The following is a 16,692-nucleotide window of genomic DNA, read 5'->3' on the forward strand; positions in this document are numbered from 1 at the left end:
CTGATTGACTGACAGGAGACAGCACGTAATGGTAAATGGAACCTATTCTGAAGAAAGGGCGGTGCTAAGTGGAGTGCCACAGGGATCGTTTCTGTTCAATATCTGGTGGAAGGGATAGAAGGTAAAGTTTGTCTATTTGAGGATGATACTAAGATCTGCAACAGAGTGGACACTCCTGAAGGAGTAGAGAGAATGAAAAGTGATTTAAGAAAGCTTGAAGAGTGGGAGAAGATTTGGCAGCTGGGATTCAATGAACATAAAGAACATAACATAAGATATGTCATACTGGGTCAGACCAAGGGTCCATCAAGCCCAGAATCCTGTTTCCAACAGTGGCCAATCTGAGTCATAAGTACCTGACAAGTTCCCAAACATTAGATAGATCACAAGCTACTATTGCTTATTAACTACCGTCATAGCAGTTTACGGATTTATCCTCTAGGAACTTATCCAAACCTTTTTTAAACCCAGTTACACTAATTGCTGTAACCATATCCTCTGGCAATGAATTCTAGAGCTTAACTATGCACTGAGTGAAAAAGAATTTTCTTTGATTTGTTTTAAATGAGCTACTTGCTAACTTCATGGAGTGCCCCCTGGTCCTTCAGCAGATACTGGCATAAGCATAAGCTTGCTGGGCAGATTGGGTGGCTCATTTGGTCCTTTTATGCTATCGTTTCTATGCTTATTTTTCTTTCTCCCATTCCCTGCGACATGATGGAAATTTGACACAGTCATTATGAGTGCCTATGGAAAGGGGTTTCTCATTGTACAAGGACTGTAATGTTAAAGTGTAGACTTCTATTTTCATGGCCTGTACTTGGTAGTAATAGTAGTTTTTTTTTCCAAAACAAAAGCAAAACAGCACTCCATCTCATACAGATAGTTTGCAAACTTTCCCACTCCAGCATCTGACTCAGAGCAGCACAATTTCAAGTTTGGCTCCTTTGCTCTGTTTTCCTAGTCTATAGTTTAAAAATCTCCTTGACTCTATGCTGACTTGCACCCACCACAGAGACCTCACACTGTTATTCTTTTCCTTCCTTCTTGCAGTTACTAAAAAACAGATGAATGATTAAATACAGCGCAGAAGAAACAGTGCAGCACTAGAACCCACCTCATTTTTCATTTTTTCCTTGCTTCTAGCCTTTTCTCAATCTTTTGTCTCTTCTCAATTTTTCTTCTGCTCTAAAAGCTCAAAATCCAACCACCGTCTCTCTTCCCAACCAGAGATAAATGAGCTGAAAATGGTGCTACCTTCCAGGGGTGGGCTAATGTTCAGTTTGAATAAAAAGAAGAGATTACTGCCAAACTGTGCAGTTGCCAGTTAGGATAGTCTGACTAAAAAACTGCTTTGCATTGATTGTTCCTCTTTCCTGGCTCATTCCTTCTCCTTTCCCACCTCTGCTCCAGTTAGTCTAGGCTCATGTGGGACTTTGCTGCTTGTTAAACAGTAAACACAGCTACCCTGAGAAGAAAAAAAAAAACTTTGCAATTTCGCTTGTCCCTTAGACTTTAATGGGAAAAAAAAATGAATGCAAACTAAAATTTTCATTAACTTTTGTGGCACTGGCCACGTGAATTCATTTTCTATGAACCTAAACAGATCTTCCTGATTCACTTTGGAGTCTCTATTCATTTTAAATGAATACACATTCATGATTGATAGTGTAGTGGCCTCTGCTAGCCAGAGAGCAGAGCTGAGGATTTTTTTTTTTCCCCAGTCCTCAGGATCAGTAAGTTTAGTTGCTATGGAGGTGCTGTCTGAACCAGAGTGAGGCTGGGAGGGAGACAATGCAAATACCAGTTGAAGGAAAGAAGTAAGCAGAAAAGTCCAGGACCCAAGAGCCAAAGACAAACCAGAAACAAATAAAAGCACAAAGAAAGAGGTAAACTCTAACTGAAGAAGGGGACACTTCAGTCCTAGGCCACACTTAAAGGCTTAGCCAGTCAGAAGCTGGAAAGAACCCAAGGAGGAAGGTACAATCTAGGACTGCTGCTCCTGTTCCCCCTCTCCACCCAGGAAAGAACTAGAGAGAGAGAGAGAGAGAGAGAAAGAGAGAGAAACAGCAAAAAAGTCAGTGAGACGGGCTATGGGGGCTAGTGAGAAAGCTGGGACAAAAAGACAAATTTCACCAAGCCACACGTGCCAAAGCTAACACAAGGCCAAGAAATATGGCTGCATGGCAAGCCCAGTTTAGAGAGAGCCCTTGGGAGTACCCCTGGGGGTATCAGAGGGATTTCAATTAAAAAAGGGGGAGAAAAATAGCAACCAACCAAACTCCAATGATATACATCTCAAGGTGCTTTGGGACTGACTTTTTAGAGAATTCATTTTAATATGCTCTGTACAGCATCTCAGAAATGTGGTGCATTACAAATTCTGCTGATGTACCATATGATCGTCAGTGTGTACGTTTTAGTTCCTAGCCCATTCCTATTATTGTTGCTTCTTGCCTCACTCGGGCTGTGCCTGTGATGTGAACTTAAAATACAAGAGGAATAGAAAAGACCGAGCCATAGATTTGCATATAAAATATGGTTATCATTGCATAATCCAGTGATCCTCTGTATGCACTTTTAGAAGATACCTTTGGGGCATAATGAATAAAAACAAAGTGGAAAAAAAAGACAGGCAGCGTTTAGTTATGAATGAAAATTGTTACATCTCACTGCTCAAGAAAAGATGCCCTGGAGTGCTGCTGCCCTATAAAACAGATTTTTGAAACAGATATGAAAGTAATAGATATTTTAATATTCACTAAAGACTTCTTTTTTTTTACTTTGGAATATATACAAGACACAGTACAGAAAAGAGAAGCACGGAATCATCTGAAAGTGAACGAGGAGCCACATATCAGTAGCGCATAGATCATAAAACCTCCTATTGGTGACAGAATCCAGTGGGCACTTTTATGGATTCAAGCTTGAAAGCTTGCACCTTATACAGTAAAGAATGGAAAAGCGACTACTGTCTATTTATTTATTTATTTTACTGACTTATATATCGCCTGTCAACATTTCCAAGTGGTTTACACATTACACATTACACTCATAATTCTCTTATGACAGTCCGCTAATGAATATGTAAAATGTTCCTGCTTAGTCATGCAGGGGGCGGATGGTGTCATCTCTGCATTTCAGACTGCTAGCCTCCCCCGTTTCCATGGAGGGGAGTCACTGCTCCTGTTGCATGATGACTCTGGACTGTGTCAAGTCTCTTCTTGACCAGTGCTATCTTCCCTTATTAGCAATTCTCTTAATTTGAATCGGGGATCACTGTTCCTGTCTCATGAATAATCCTTGGATAGGCTGTTTTCTGCTCTGGGAGATTAAGTTGTTTTTGAGCTTCTGTCTTGGCTGTTCTGGGGCCGTTTACTTTTTATTTGGAAAGACGCTTATAGTCCTTAGATCAACTAGGCAATCTGATAAGCTGGGTAGCATTGTTGTTCAGGTCAAAGTTTCTTACCTTGTTTTTCTCTGCTGAGACATTGTTGAACTGATGTCTCAGAGGGTCTGATTTATTGAAGCTTTTCTTCCATTCTGTGTCTATGAGAAAAATGTTTAGTAAATGTGGCCCAGAGTCTACATTAAAGCTAAGTACTGTCTGTTGGTCTATCAAGATAATGAATGTATAAGCAACTAGTTGGTGGACTGTTCCTGTTCGTGTGGAGGATGAACTTTTTACAATATTTTATATAAAATGATATAACAAATATTTACATTAACAAATCTTTTTTTGGTAAAAAATAATAAATTCAATATAGGGTGGATGGTGGTGTTCATGATTAAAAAATAACGAGGAAAACCTGGATGGTTCCTTGAACAAATTTTATGAAACATCACTTTCCTCTCTAACAAATTTTTTGTTGTGAAAAGTGAGCCTTATTTTGAATGAATAAATATTGCTGACCGAGTTTTCTGGCATTTTTTTAATGGTTTAAAGGATAAAAAAGTAAGGAAATATTTAATGTGGGTTGTGTAGTGTTATCAGGTTGAGTTACCCCCATTTCGTGGATTTTTTGCTGTTACGGGACATATATGTCAGCATCCATCTTTTAAAGTCTGTGTCCCTCTGAGGACAGTATCCATAGAAGGTAGAATTCATATTTTGTTGCATACAATGGTAGAACAGGATGAATTAGAAATTGGTGACCGACATATGACAGCAGGAAGTGATGAATGGAGCTCACTCTGAGGAGAGAAGATTGATTAATGGAATGCCTGCTTTTGAGTGGCATTAGGGAAGGATTAGAAGGAAAAGTTTGTCTTTTTGAGGATGACACTAAGATATGCAACAGAGTGGATGTCACAGAAGAAGAGAGATTTAAATGTGACCTAAGAATGCTTGAGGAGTGATCAAATGTTTGGCAGCTTTGATTCAGTGCAAAGAAGTGCAAAGGCATGTGTGCACTAACCAGGAAACCTTGGAATTATAGCATCTGATCATCTTTAGGTAGTAAACAAAGATGGCAAGGTGGTGACTAAGGGATGCTAGGTTGCATAGAGAGAGTCATAACCATTAGCAAAATGGAGGTGATAATGCCCTACACAGGTCTTTGGTGAGGTCTCACCTGGAGTCATGTATTCAGTTTTGGAGGCCGTATCTCAAAAAGGATAGAGATATAATATAATAATAGCAGTCTAGAAAAAAAGCAACTGGATTGATACTCTAGAGGAGAGGAGAGACAGAGGGGATATCATACAGACTTTAAATACCTAAAAGGTATTACTAATACACAAGAATCAAACCTTTTCTGATGGAATGAAGGTGTAGAATTACGGGCCATGATACGAAGCTCTGGAGGGCAGACCCAGGAAAAATGTCAGGAAATAGCCCTCTTGGAGGAGGTTGTGAGGTGAGGAATGGTAATGGAATTCAAAAGGGCATGTGATAAACAAGACAGAGGATCTCTAGTAGGGATGTGAATCGTTTTAGGACGATTAAAATTATCGTCCGATAATTTTAATATCGTCTTAAACCGTTATGGAACACAATACAATAGAGATTCTAACGATTTATTGTTATAAATCGTTAGAATCGTGAGCCGGCACACTAAAACCCCCTAAAACCCACCCCCGACCCTTTAAATTAAAACCCTCACCCTCCCGAACCCCCCCCCAAATGACTTAAATAACCTGCGGGTCCAGCGGCGGTCCGGAACGCAGCGGTCCGGAATGGGCTCCTGCTACTGAATCTTGTTGTCTTCGGCCGGCGCCATTTTCCAAAATGGCGCCGAAAAATGGCGGCGGCCATAGACGAACACGATTGGACGGCAGGAGGTCCTTCCGGACCCCCGCTGGACTTTTGGCAAGTCTTGTGGGGGTCAGGAGACCCCCCCCCCAAGCTGGCCAAAAGTTCCTGGAGGTCCAGCGGGGGTCAGGGAGCGATTTCCCGCCGCGAATCGTTTTCGTACGGAAAATGGCGCCGGCAGGAGATCGACTGCAGGAGGTCGTTCAGCGAGGCGCCGGAACCCTCGCTGAACGACCTCCTGCAGTCAATCTCCTGCCGGCGCCATTTTCCGTACGAAAACGATTCGCGGCGGGAAATCGCTCCCTGACCCCCGCTGGACCTCCAGGAACTTTTGGCCAGCTTGGGGGGGGCCTCCTGACCCCCACAAGACTTGCCAAAAGTCCAGCGGGGGTCCGGAAGGACCTCCTGCCGTCCAATCGTGTTCGTCTATGGCCGCCGCCATTTTTCGGCGCCATTTTGGAAAATGGCGCCGGCCGAAGACAACAAGATTCAGTAGCAGGAGCCCGTTCCGGACCGCTGCCGTTCCGGACCGCCGCTGGACCCGCAGATTATTTAAGTCATTTGGGGGGGGGGTTCGGGAGGGTGGGGGATTTAATTTAAAGGGTCGGGGGTGGGTTTTAGGGGGTTTTAATGTGCCGGTTTTGCGATTTTACGTTTTTTCGATTTTTTTACGATTTTTCACGATTTTTCACGATATTTTACCCCCCCAAACGGCAACAATACGATTCCCTCCCCCTCCCAGCCGAAATCGATCGTTAAGACGATCGAGGACACGATTCACATCTCTAATCTCTAGTGTCTTGAGGATGGAAACGAAGATACAGGTAAACCTGTGGTAATTTTGGCGTAACATTTCTGCATAGGATAACTTGCATGGCGTGTCAGTTACTCCCCTAAACGGAAGGCCTGGAGGTAACCTGCAGGCAGCTGCAGCTACAACCCTAGACACCTTGGTGGGCAGACAGAATGGATCACTTTGGTCTTTATCTGCTGTCCTTTACTATGTTTATCATATTACTATGCTTATCTATGAGAATTGCCCAAGGAAAAAGTACCCGCATAGATTCTCATCTCCCTTTTCTGCAGATACATTTCCCAGCCAAAAACAATGTGTGCAGTTTTAAGAATCCAAACCAATGTGTATTGCCTTCTCCCGTGGCCTAATCTAGCACAGACACCACCACAAAAATGCGGGTAAATGTGGATATGCTTGTACCTGCATACAAAGATTGGGCATCTTTCGAATAGCCCTTTTACCTGGGCAAACAGCCATGTGCAAGGATAAATGCACTTGGAAAACAGCCCTGCCTAAGACCTTAACTAAATGGTACCTAACAAGAATTCCTGCATCTGAAGTTAATGAGACAGTTGCACAAATAAAGGCAAATCATTTCCAAAATGTATAATGTTGAATCATTCCGTTCATGGAATGCGTCATCCCTGGGCAATGGTTCTGCTCAAATTAATTTCCTATATTGCTCTTGTGTCCTTAACGTGCAGTCCATTTTAAAATCATATTGAACTTTCCCTCCAGTTTTTGCCCTGACTGCACATGAAAGAGCTTCTGTGCTGAAGGTCTAAGAATACATCCAAAACAATGGCTTGTGGGAGAATCAGATACGGGGCTCTTAATAAAGCAACTTATGCAATACTCAGGGGTCCGGATTAGTCAATTCACACTGTGCATGTGTCATCCAATTTTCTCAGTAATTTTCATTCTGCCCATATCATTTAATCATATCAATCCAGCTGTAATCTTTTCTGGCTTGGAGCAGTTAATTCTTTTGTAGAGATGCATGTAGAAACAGGTTTCTGAGGCTAATGATGAGGCAGAAGCAATGGCTATTGGTCAATGAGAAGGATGTTTAAGGCAGCTCTATCTGCCTTTGCTATTATTACAGATTTCAGCTTGCACAATGAATTTTCTTTCTTTCCTACCAGCGTCAGGAGAAGGGGCAGGAAAGGTCAGATGACCCAAGAGTCATAAACACTGGTTTTGCTATTTTTGCTGGTGATGCTGGTGATGCTTTGGTCTTAGAAGAGCCCGCAAAGATAACTAAATTCTAAATGGTGTAAAAAGAACAAAGAGATTGGAACCAGCTGCATTTACAAATCCAATGAATTCTATATATTATATCACAAACAGCTTCCATAGCAAGTCATATATATTTAATTTGGCTAGTTCATTTCTCTTACTACACTAATACTGTTATTCATGTTCACTGTTACACACCTACTCACACACACACACATTATATATATAGTGTGTGTGTGTATATATGTGTGTGTGTGTGTGTGTGTGTGTGTGTGTATATATATATACACACATACTCAAACACTGTTTTTCTTTCTCCCAACATAACATGGGCTACATTTACCAAAATTGGCATATAAGTTAGAGGCTGAAAATTAGAATTATTTATTTATTTATTTACTTATTTATTTACTTATTTATTTATTTAGTTAACATTTTTATATACCGGAGTTCATGTAGCAAAATTACATATCACTTTGGTTTACATTATAACAGTAACAAGCATGTAAGAATGCGGATACATTAAACAAGGGAAGTAACATGGATCAACGGAACAGGGGGATAAATAGCTGAAAATAATAGAATAAAAAAAACAAACAATTATTTACATGGATCCAAGACTCATCCTGGCTCAGGGTCTAAGAGCATAGTGGATAAACTTGGGGTCAAGGTGCGATGTGCATCAGTATTAATGATCAACTACAGAGATAGAATGCTAGTCGGAAAGATAGAATTAGACAGTTAGTAATATAAATTACACATCTAACAAATGCATGCAGCCCTCCTAGTATCTAGCATTGTTCTGACAGCACTGCTGATTGTGTTTACTAATAGCATTGCTGTCAGTGCAATGCTGGTTGCTCAGCCGGAAGGACTGAAGCTGAGTCCTCCCAGCAAGGCTTTGCATCTTTTGTCAGGTGGGACGTCTAGGAAGTGGGAGGAGAGATATCAGTGCTGCGCACTATTGTGGAAAGGATGGATGGTGTGGCAGGCAGGACGACAGGAGTGAGATACCTGGCCCATCATTTTTAACGGAGCAGGGTGCAAGGAGGGGGGAATGGTGATGTCTCCTGGCCTAACACTTTTAAATTACAGCATGGGGGGGTGCACCAAGAAGCTGGCAGTTCTCCAAGCATAATAATTTCAGATCTTGGGCGCAAGGGGGATGCCAGGGGGACTGGCCAGCAAAGCAGCAGCTTAATATGAAAACTTTCGAATAAGTCAAATTTTCTGCTCAGTTGCGACAAACTGAACTTCTCCCCATTCATCACATTTTTCCCATTCCATAAAAACAAATACACGGCTTCCTAAACTTGCCGTTAATAGGATGTTCCCATTCTTCTGTCTGTGTACACATTCAACCTCTCTCCTAAGATTACGAGCAGAATAGATTCCACTGGAAGTAGGCTGGCTGAGAAAGAGGTGTGATGGCCTGGCATCCTGGGAATAGAAAGGTCATTAGGAGGCCATTTTTCATATTTCTTGAAAAAGCAGGAATTCTATAGTTTGCCATTGATCTGTCAGAAAAGAAAACAGAACGGGGGTGAATGAAGTTTGAATAAGAACATAAGAAATCCCATACTGGATCAGCGCAATAGACCGTCGAGCCCGGCATCTTCTCTCTGATAGTGGGCAGTTTGGGTCATCTGGAAGTGCCTGGCATATCTCAACATGAAAACCTGCTGAATGTTTCTCTCCCCAAGCAGTAGAGATGTGAATCGTGTCCTCGATCGTCTTAACGATCGATTTCGGCTGGGAGGGGGAGGGAATCGTATTGTCGCCGTTTGGGTGTTTAGAGTATCGTGAAAATCGTTAAAATCGTGAACCGGCACACTAAAACCCCCTAAAACCCACCTCCGACCCTTTAAATTAAATCCCCCACCCTCCCGAACCCCCCCAAATGCCTTAAATTACCTGGGGGTCCAGCGGCGGTCCGGAACGGTCTCCGGCAATTGAATCGTGTTGTCTTCAGCCGCCGCCATTCTGCACCGCCATTTTGCAAAACGGCGGCGCAAAATGGCGGCGGCCATAGACCAACACGATTCGACTGCAGGAGGTCGTTCCGGACCCCCGCTGGACTTTTGGCAAGTCTTGTGGGGGACAGGATGCCCCCCCAAGCTAGCCAAAAGTCCCTGGGGGTCCAGCGGGGGTCCGGGAGCGATTTCCTGCCGCGAATCGTTTTCCGTACGGAAAATGGCGCCGGCAGGAGATCGGCTGCAGGAGGTCGTTCAGCGGGGGTCCGGACCCCCGCTAGACCCCCAGGGACTTTTGGCCAGCTTGGGGGGGCCTCCTGACCCCCACAAGACTTGCCAAAAGTCCAGCGGGGGTCCAGAACGACCTCCTGCAGTCGAATCGTGTTGGTCTATGGCCGCCGCCATTTTGCGCCGCCATTTTGCAAAATGGCGGCGCAGAATGGCGCCGGCTGAAGACAACATGATTCAATTGCAGGAGACCGTTCCGGACCACCGCTGGACCCCCAGGTAATTTAAGGCATTTGGGGGGGGGGGTTCGGGAGGGTGGGGAATTTAATTTAAAGGGTTGGGGGTGGGTTTTAGGGTGTTTTAGTGTGCCGGTTTTCCTGCCCTCCCCCTTCCCCCGATTTACAATTTTTTGACGATAAATCGGGGGAATTGGTATTGTATCGTGGCCCTAACAATTTTTGACAATTTAAAATATATCGGACGATATTTTAAATCGTCAAAAAACGATTCACATCCCTACCAAGCAGTTAGAGGTGGAGAAACCAGACGGTCTGGTTAATAATTATTTATGGACCTGCCCTCCAGAAACCTGTCCGAACATTTTTTAAACTCAGTTATGCTTCTAGCTTTAACCATATTTTCTGGCAACAAGTTCCATAGATTGTATGTGAATTGAGTGACACAAATATTTTCTTAAATGTATTTTAAATCTGCTACCTGTTAGCTTCAGGGTATGTCTGTCTCCTATATCTGGTTCTAAATGATAGTGTAAAGCCCCATTCCCTAATACCCTATTTCTTGCCACATATAATTATATAAACTATCAAATCCCCTTCTTCAGGCTGAAGAGCCGCTAACCTATTTAGCCTTTCTTCACAAGGGAGCCGGACCATCCCCCAAATCATTTTTTTTTTGCCCTCCTCTGTACTTTTTCTCACTCTTTTTTGAGATGCAGTGACCAGAATTGAACAAAATACAGGAATAGTAACTTTTAAACCAGTGAGCGGGTGCCCTTGTGCGTGTGTTCATCAGTCCGCGCCCAGGGACGTGGTCATTTTATTATTTAGATGCAATGCATAAAATAGCCTGATTGCATGCACACGTAGGCTGAATTTTAAGTGGATGTGCGCCTATGTGCTCAAATGTTACTTCTACCACATGTGGGGAATTTTAAGAGACATGCGTGCCGACATCATTGCCGATTTTCTCAGTTTGTTCCCAGGTAAGGAATAGGACTTCCACACCCTCCTAGTTTAATAGCCTCCCTTCTCCCCTGTTAGCTCTGACCCTTAAAACCCTGCCGATCTGCCTGTTTTTCTTTGTTTTATAATTTGTACGTAGGGGACCCAGGCACATACCTGTGTGTGTAAGTACTTACGCGTAAATTTCAGGTTAAAATCCAGACTACTCTCATGTCCTGCCCCTTTTTTTGAACTTTTCATTTGTGCACCTATCTCCTGGTTTTGACATGCACCGGGCTTTTAAAATTCACCTTTAAAGGGGCAGCCACATCATGAAGCAACGTAGAGACAATATTATATTCCTAGCTTTGCTCTTATTCCTTCCTGAATAATTCCTAACATTCTATTCATTCTTTTGGCTGCCAGTTCACACTGAGCTAAAGGTTTCAATGTGCTGTCCACAATGACCACAAGGTCCCTTCCTTGGGTGTTAACTCCTAATGAGGAGCCCAGCATTGTGTGCTCATAGTAAGGATTTTTCCTTATGTGTAACATTTCTCACCTGTCTACATTAATTATCATCTGCCATTTTGCCAGTTCCCTACAATTCCTCACAATCAGCTCGCATTTTAACTATTTTGAATAATTTTGTATCATCTGCAAATGTGATAACCTTGCTCACTGTTACTTTTTATTTATGGATCATTTATGGATATGTTAAACAATACTAGTCATACTATCCACCTTCTCCATTGGGAAAATTGATCATTTCAACTTATCCTCTGCTTCTTTTCTCCTAACCTGTTACCAATCCACAACAGGGCATTACTTAGTTTAGTTCAATTTAGTTTAGTTGACTTTCTTAATTGCTTTTCTCATATTGGTATTCAAAGCAATGTACAATGTAATCAAATATTAGCATAATAAGAGCATGCAAGCTGATAAAATAAATACATATTAAAATCAATAAATCACAACAGATAATAAAAGACAGCATAAAACAATCTATTAAATTGATATAAATACATGAATGACATAATAAATAATAACCTAATAAAAGCATGCAAACTCATAAAAATAAATAGATGTAAATAAAAATGATATACTGCAGCAAATGGTGATAGACACAGGCAAACAGCCTGTTGAATTAATCATATAAACATTTGAATGAAATAAAAGCAAGTACAAATACTGCATTATTCAGAAACAAATTGAAACTGGAAAACAAAGTTCAAAGGAGCAATAATGGAATTGAAATTAATCATTTACAGACAATTAACCTATATAGTATTTGCTAAACATAAGAACATAAACCATGCAGGGTCATATTACAGATGTGGAAGTAGAGTTGGGGATGGAGTTGGCGCAACGTGCAGGGATGAGCCCTGCAGGTCCCCGCTATCGACTGTTGGAGCTGGCTGTGGCAGAAGCCCAACTGGAGCTTCACCTATACCAGTCCTCATTCCCCTTAGGTTGAACCCTCAGGTGCTGAGGTCAGCAGGTCTTAGGCAAGGGTCTCTGCTGATGAGCTGAATGTCTGTGGAGATGGTCAGGTCACAGACCAGAGTACAGGGTAGTCAGGGTTCAGGCATAGTCAGAAGCCGGTAATGATCAAGGCACATAGTGTTCAGATGTGGTCAGGAGTTAGGCAGTCTTCGTTGGCAGGCAGAGTTTAAGCATCGTTGAGCCAGGCAGGAGTCAGTGGCAGGTGGAGTTCAAGTGTATTCAAGTGACAAGCAAGCCAAAGTTAGAACAGAGATATGGTCGAGGGAAGGCAGGATGAATAGGCAGACAGGGAGGCAAGGAATGGCACAGGCGGACAGGAAGACCCCAAAGACAATGAAGAACAGAAGACTGATCACAAGATGAAGACCTGATGAATAATTGAAGGCTCACTACAGGATGAAGATGAAGACCATGAACTGGAGAATAAAGATCATGGTCTGCTGAGACAAAGATCAAGAACTCAGGAATGAAGATCAGGAAAAAATACTGAGGCAACTTGCAGTGGATCTATTGCTGAGGCATGTTGCTGCAGGGAAGCTCCCCTTAAATAGGTCAGCCTTGTTAATATCATAAGGAGGGGCCTCCTTTCCCACCATGACCCCTTTCCTGAAGTGACATGCATGCGTGCCTAGGAATGGTGATATGTGCGAGGGACGACATCATAGGCAAGTTGAGCATAGCGGCTTGCCACATGTTCTTTTGGGACCTTCTCCAGCATTGTGTTCCCTCCTCTGGGTTCAGGGTTGGAGGTAAGTGCGGCAGTCCGCCAAACTCAACAGGTAAGACAAACATCTTAAGAACATCTTAAGAACATAAGAACATAAGACTTGCTATACTGGGTCAGACCAAAGGTCCATCAAATCAGTTATCCTGTTTCCAACAGTGGGTAAGCAAGATCATAAGTACCTGGCAGGATTCCAAGGGGTAGATAGATCCCAAGATTTAGCAGTGGATTTCTGCAACTCTACTTAATAATGGTTAATGGATTTTTCCTCCAGGAACTTGTCCAAATCTTTGTTAAATGCAGCTCTGACAGTGGCCAATCCATGTCATAAGTACCTGGCAAACCCAATAAGGTAGATTTAATTCATGTTACTTACTCCCAGGGATTGCAGATGTTTTCTTTAGTCTACCTGGCTAATAATGTATTATAATCATTTCCTTCAGGAACTTATTGAAGCTTCTTTTAAACCTCTCTATGATAGTTGCCTTGATCACATCCTCTGCCAACAGATTCCACAGCTTGATAGTGCACTGGATGCAAAGATACTTTCTACAACTTGCTTTAAATCTGCTGGTTGTTAGTTTCATGGAGTATCCCCTTGTTTTAGTATTATTTGAAAGGATAACATTCCTTTATGTACTAGTTCCAGTCCATTCATGATTTTATAAACTTCTTTCATGTCTCTTTCTGAAGCTGAAGAGTTCTAACCTGTGTAGCATCGCATCATAGAGATATTCCATCCCATTTATCATTTTTGTCAGTCTCCACCTTTTCTGGTTCCTCCATGTCTTTCTTGAGATGGGGTGACCAGAACTGCATACAATACTCAAGATGTATTTGCAACATGGCTCTATATGGAGGCATATGAAATTTTCTGTTTTATTCTCCATTATTTTTTAGATTATTCCTACCATTCTATATAGTTTTTTTTGACTACCACTGCACACTGAGTAAAGGATTTCTTTTCCTGGGTAGTGACTCCCAGCATTATGTACCTATAGTTGGGAATATTTTTCCCTAGCTGCATCACTTTGCACTTTCCACATTAAATTTCATCTGCCATTCAGTTCCCCATTCTCTTAGTCTCACAAGGTCCTTCTGCAGTTCCTCGCAATCTGCTGCCATTTTAACAACTTTAAATAATTGTGTCATCTGCAAATTTGATCACCTCACACATCTTTTCCTTTTCCAGATCATTTCTGAATATGTTAAACTACACAGATATTGAATATATTAAACTACACAGGTATTGATCCCTCATGACCTTTCTCCATTTGGAAAACTGGCCATTTAGTACTATCCTGTTTCCGGCCTTTTAACCAGCTGTCAATCCACAAGAGAACACTGCTTACTAGGGATGTGAATCGTGTGCCTGATCGTTTTAACGATCGGGTTCGGCTGGGGGGGGGGGGGGGTAGAAATCTGATCGTTAGAGATGTGAATTGGGATCGGTTCCGATTCCAATTCACATCACTAATTTTTTTTAGTGAGGCCTGCGCCGATAAAAAAAAAAAAAAACCCACCCGACCCTTTAAAATTACCCCCTTAGCCTCCCCCACTCTCCCGACCCCCCACCCCAAACTTTTTACACATACCTGGTGGTCCAGGGGTGCCGCGGGGAGCGATCTCCCGTTCCCAGGCCATCAGCTGTGCTAAAAAAATTGGCGCCGATCGCCCTTTGCCCTTACCATGTGACAGGGTATCTGTGCCATTGGCCGGCCCCTGTCACATGGTTGGAGCACTGGATGGCCGGCGCCATCTTTGGCTAAGGGGGGTCAATTTAAAGAGTCGGGTGGGTTTTTTTTTTATTGGGCCATCGGCACAATTTTAATTAGTGGCAGCCAAAATGGCGCCGATGGCCTGAGAGCGGGAGATTGCACCGGGATCCCCCCCACTGGACCACCAGGTAACTTAACATTTTGGGGGGGTTCGGGAGGGTGGGGGAGGGTAAGGAATTGGTTTTAAAGGGTCAGGGTGGGTTTAGGGGTTGTTTTGGTGTGCCGGTTTTCCCGCCCTCCCCCAAATAATTCCCGTGCCCTATTTAACGATACAATACAAATGCCCCTGACGATAAATCGGGGGCATTTGTATTGTATCGTGCACTCTAATTATTTAGGACGATTTTAAAATTATCTGATGATAATTTTAATCGTTCAAAAATGATTCACATCCCTATTACTAAGTTACAATGTATATGTTCATGTATTCAGCTGTCTAAGAAGTAGCTCCCTTGGTTTCCCACCAGCTCGACAAATCCCATTTAATCGCTGAACTAAAGTTTTTTGCTATTGAGGTTGTACACCAGAGCAGCAAACGGGGCAACATTTCTGAACATTTAATCTGCTGGGAACAGAGATGGATACATGAATTATAATCTTTGACTCCTGGCAGTTAAACCTGGATACTGAGTGGCCTGTCTTCCCCTGACTCTCCTCACTGTCCCCTGCACTTGCTTGTCGAAGCGTTCCCAACACCTATACTACTCCGTTTCACTGAATCTCCAGTCATTCAAATCTCCCCGCTCTCCACCACGCCCCCAAGCTGGGTGGTGGATAGAAACAATATTGACTATTAATTGAAATTGACCTATTACAATTTCTTGAGAGCTTTCTGGTCATCTGCTATCATGTGAATTTTTGTCACATATATTTATTTATATAGTCCTTTGCCATTGGTGCACACAAGATTCCATTCTCCACTATATGCTTCTCCCTCTATTTTTAATTGGCTTTTAATTGGCAACATATATTCCTATGAGTTCAGGGTTATCTGAATGGCTAGAAGTATTTCTGCCATGTTTTTCAGGCTTGCCACAAGGCACTGTGCACCAGAGTGCTGTGTACATGAGCCCCATGACCCACTCAAAGTGCTCCCACCGGGCATGTACACTCCTTCCTGCATATGTATATTATTTACATATTACCCCTGACCGCTGAAGTTCCTTCCTCCCTGATGTTACTCCCGTTTCACATTCACAGAGTTGAGGCTCCCCTGCCCTCGATATCCCCCAGACGCAGCCCTCGGGTGAAGCATGGGACCGTGTTGGGGGACTTACTTCTCTGAAAGCTACGATCACACTGGATGCTATAAAAAAAACACTTATGATTGATATATTGACAATGGGTCTAAGAAGATTTTTTGGAGGAATGTTTCAGAGTTTTGAACACACACCTTTCGTCCTTTTACCTTTCTTGAATTACCATCTCTTGATCTACTTCATATAGGGGTAGATTTTCAGAGGTACGCGCAGGCGTACATATGCGCGTGCTACCCGGCGCGCACACATGTATGCCCGACTTTATAACATGCGAGCACAGGCGTGTGCATGTTATAAAATCGGGGGTCGGCACGTGCAAGGGGGTGTACAATTGTGCACCTTCTGCTCGCCAAGGCGCGCTGCCTTCCCCCATTCCCTACCTCCCCCGCCCTTTCCCCCTTTTTTATTCTTCTTGTTTTTGTTTTAAAACTTACTTCAGCCCTCTTCCTTTTCCTTTCCTTCCCCTCATTGGATCTAATATAACACTGCTCTTATGTATTGATATTTCTTGAAAGTGGTATTGAAAACTTAACATCATTAAGTGCATGTATTTCTTTTTCTGGAGCAAGGTCTTCTTGTGTGCCTCTTATGATAGTTAATAAAAAAAATAAACTTAGTAGAAATCTCATGTTTGTGAGACTTTAACTCTAAATGATGTCAAATCTTCACCGAGGTGTTCTGTGCTGTTTGTACATCTCACTCTACATGAAAAACTGGCCCCTAAACCCTCAACCACCACCAACACCTCACCTCA

Source organism: Rhinatrema bivittatum, chromosome 2 (genome assembly GCF_901001135.1).
Source record: "Rhinatrema bivittatum chromosome 2, aRhiBiv1.1, whole genome shotgun sequence".
NCBI classification, from domain to species: domain Eukaryota; kingdom Metazoa; phylum Chordata; class Amphibia; order Gymnophiona; family Rhinatrematidae; genus Rhinatrema; species Rhinatrema bivittatum.